A 4,280-nucleotide genomic window follows, 5' to 3' on the forward strand; every position below is an offset into this window, starting at 1 on the left:
GGCCCTCAAGCTATCCTTTCATCTCAACCTCCTGAGTAGCTAGGACTATAAGCACATGCCACCACGCCTGGCTAATTTTAAAATTTTTTGTAAAGACAGGGGTGTTGCTATGTTACTTAGGCTGGTCTTGAACTCCTGGGCTCAAACTGTTCTCCTGCCTCAGTCTCCCAAAGTGCTGGGATTCCAGACTCCTACCAGATGGAAAATGCCCACTGCTGTCACATTGACCTCAGATAAGGGGGAACTGAAGACTGACCTCTGACCACCATCCTTTGTTCCAAGTTATCCCTGAGGGGTGTGGAGAGAGTCATACCCATGGGCCAAACCTTAGCATTCCTTTCTGCTGACCCCAAGTTTTTAGACAAAGCCTTGCTTACTTAGCCAATTACAAATCAAAGAATCTCTGAATTCACATGAGCCCCCGCTTCAAGATATCCCACCTTTTTGGGGCAAACCAATGTATAACCTCTATGTATTGATTTATAATTTTGCTTTCCTGAAATGTGCCCCTGCTTTTAAAAACCCTTGCTTGTAAGCCATTGTGGAGTTCAGGTCTTAAGCATTAGCTGCCTGGTTCTCCTTGCTTTGGCACCTGCAATAAATTATCTCACTTTCTTTTGCTGGAAGTCCCGGTGTCACTGTTTGGCATTTTTGTTTTGTTTTGTTTTTTCTTTGAGACAGAGTCTTGCTCTGTTGCCCAGGCTGGAGTGCAGTGGCACAATGACAGCTCACTGCAGCCTCTACTTCCAAGACTCAAGTGGTCCTCCCACCTCAGCCTCTCGATTAGCTGGGATTATAGGCACATGCCACCATGCCCTGCTAATTTTTTTATTTTTTATTTTCAGAAATTGGGTCTGACTATGTGGCCAGGCTGATCTCGAACTCCTGGCCTCAAGTGATCCTCCTACCTCAGCCACCCACGGTGCTGGGAGTATAGGCATGAGCCACTGTGCCTGGCCAGTGTTTGGCTTTTTCTGCACACTAGGAAAGCAGACCCGAGGTCAATTAAGTAACAACATTAAAATGAGACAGCAACCACATTCTACTCCCTTCCTTTTGAGCTATTTATTTATCTCTTGAAACTGCTTGCTATGCCACAACTAGGTATAAATTAACCTAATAATGCCACAATGGACACTGTAACACATACCCTACAGCTACAGCTTAACAATATATCGCCAATCACTAATCAGTGCTATTTCAGTAAACCAATGAGAATTCCTGACAAAACACTGTATCAGCCCACTCCTTGTCCCTGCCTTTTACCTTTAAAAACATACTTGTGGCTGGGCACCGTGGCTCATGCCTGTAATCTCAGCACTTTGGGAGGCCAAGGCAGGAGGATTACCAGGTCGGGAGTGCAAGACTAGCCTGGCCAACATGGTGAAACCCTGTCTCCACTAAAAATACAAAAAAAATTAGCCAGGCATGATGGTGCATGCTTGTAGTCCCAGCTACTCAGGAAGCTGAGGCAGGAGAATCACTTGAACCCGGGAGGTGGAGGTTTCAGTGAGCTGAGATTGCACCACTGCACCCTAGCCTGGGTGACAGAGCAAGACTCCATCTTGAAGAAAACAAACAAACAAAATAAAAAAACTTGTAACAAAGGCCTAACAGAGCTCATATCTGAGGTTACTTGGGACTGAGTCTGAGTCTTGTGGACAGCTGTCTCACTGTGAATCAAGCAACTTTAATTTTGTGACTCAGCCTCTTTCTTTTAGGTTAGCAATCTCTAGTAGAACTGATCACACTCTATTATCTAGTGACAATACACTTTCCTCGCTCTCTTCCCTTCTAGACCATATGTCTAAGTCAGCTTCACATTTCTGCCAGTGCCCAGCTTAGGGTTCAAGCTATAATAGCAGCATTTTTTTTTTTGAGACAGTCTCCCAGCTCACTGCAACCTCCACTCCTGAGCTCAAGTGATCTTCCCACCTTAGCCTCCTGAGTAGCTGGCACTACAGGCACACACCACCACGCCTGGCTAATTTTTGTATTTTTTATAGAGACAGGGTTTTGCCACATAGCCCAGCTGGTCTTGAATTCCTGAGCCCAAGGAGTCCACTGGCCTCAGCCTCCCAAAGTGCTGGGATTACAGATGTAAACCACCACACCTGGCTGCAGCTAACTTTTATTGTTAGATAGTGGCAGGAGGCAGGCAAATCCTAGGCAGACAGGGTCAGATCCCCAGTGAAAACCAACCTTCAAACCAAAGACAGTTTAAAGCCTGAAACTTTTACAAGTCCTGGGTAAATCCATGGACTGGATCGAGAAACTCTCCTCCTGTTTGGTGCATTTTCCTCTGATTGATCCGCACCCCTCACCTATTTTACATATACCTACCCTTCCCTAATTCGTTTCTTACACTGTTGTGCCTGCCTTTGAGTGATGACTTTGTTTTAGCCTGTTTTGCATACTCACAAACCAATCAGCATGTACTCCCCCATTCTGAGCCCATAAAAGCCCCAGACCCAGCCACATTGAGTGAGAGACCATCCAACTTCAGGTGGGGGAATGCCTCACATCCTCCTCTCCACAGAGATCTGTTTTGTCACTCAGTAAAGCTCTTTGTCCCCCTCACCCTTCAATTGTCAATGTAACTTCATTCTTCGTGGACGTGGGACAAGAACTTGGGACTACCAAATGTGGGTAAAAAGAGGCTGTAACACTGGTCCTCTGCCTTACACTGGCTGAGGTCAGGTGCCTCATGTGATGGGAAGCAGTAGCAGGGCCAAGCCAGTACTGGATCCATAGGCTGGAGTGGGGCAACAGGACTGACAGAGCTGTTAACACACCTGCTGCTGTCCATCAGGCTGCAAACAGTGGGACCAAAAGAGCTATTAGCATGCTGTAATACCTACTCTGGGGAACAGGGTCATAGGCATCCCTGTTCATACACCACCACTTTCCTCTCAGTGCAACACACCTGGTCCAGCCACAAGCCCTGCATGGAACCCACTCCTGTGTCTGCACTTGGTGTGGTGGCCAGACCCCACACTTGCTCACACCTCCTCCCTCCAGGGGCTGAATGCAGGGATCTGCATTGGAGTGGAAGCCAGGCGTGGCTCAGGCATGACCTGAGCAGATGGGGCATCTCCTGCAGCAAGCCTGGGCCTGAGCAAGGCCCAGGCAAGGTGTCGCCAGCTGGAGCTGAGGCTGACAAAAATCGTGCCTCAGTTATACACTGGGTAAGGCCAGAGTTCAGTCCTCAGTTCTCCCTTATCTGGGGTCTATGTGACTGCAGTGGGTGTTTTCTGTCTGCTAGGGGTCTAGGTTTCTGGAATACAACTCAAGGACATATGTCAGCCAGGTGCAGTAGCTCACGCCTGTAATCTCAGCACTTTGGGAGGCTGAGGTGGGCAGATCACTAGAGCTCAGGAGTTCAAGACCAGCCTGGGCTACATGGCAAAACCCCATCTCTACAAAAAAATACAACAATTAACTGGACATGGTGGCACATGCCTGTAGCCCTAGCTACTCAGGAAGCTGAGGTGGGAGTTTAGCCTAAGCCCAGGAAGGTTGAGACTGCAGTGAGCCATGTCCCTGCCACTGCACTCCAGCCTGGATGACAAAGCAGACCCTGTCTCAAACAACAACAACAACAACAAAACGAAAACAAAAACAAAAAACCAAGGCTGGGCACGGTGGCTCATGCCTGTAATCCCTGTAATCCCAGCACTTTGGGAGGCCGAGGCTGATGGACCACTTGAGGTCAGGAGTTTGAGACCAGTCTGGCCAACATGGTGAAACCCCATCTCTACAAAAATATAAAAAAAAATAGCTGGGCATGGTGGTACGTGCCTGCAATTCCAACTACTCGGGGGGTTGAGGCAGGAGAATCACTTGAACCTGGGAGGCAGAGGCTGCAGTGAGCTGAGATCATGCCATCGCACTCCAGCCTGGGTGACAGAATGAGACTCCATCTAAAAAAAAAAAAAAAGCTTCCAGATAGCTGAACACATGGTGCCTGGAGGTCCCTGGAGGGTAGTCCTCCAAAGAGGGCATGGAAACACAACGCCCCTTCCCACAGGCCTTGCTCCATGCATCTCTTCCATCTGGCTGTTTATCTGTATCATTTGTAATGTCTTTTGTTGACCTAAAGAGAAAAGAAATTTAGACAAATTTAATGTAAGTAGTGTTTATTTGGGCTAAATTTGAGGCCTGTGATCAGGAGCATGGATTCAAGTTGCCCTTAATATATGCTCCAATTAGCAACAGTTACTAATGGTTTTTTGTTTGTTTGTTTTTTCTTTTTCTCTCTCTCTTTTTTTTTTTTTTTT

The sequence above is a fragment of the Colobus angolensis genome, unplaced genomic scaffold (genome assembly GCF_000951035.1).
Source record: "Colobus angolensis palliatus isolate OR3802 unplaced genomic scaffold, Cang.pa_1.0 Scaffold99, whole genome shotgun sequence".
Classification (NCBI taxonomy): domain Eukaryota; kingdom Metazoa; phylum Chordata; class Mammalia; order Primates; family Cercopithecidae; genus Colobus; species Colobus angolensis.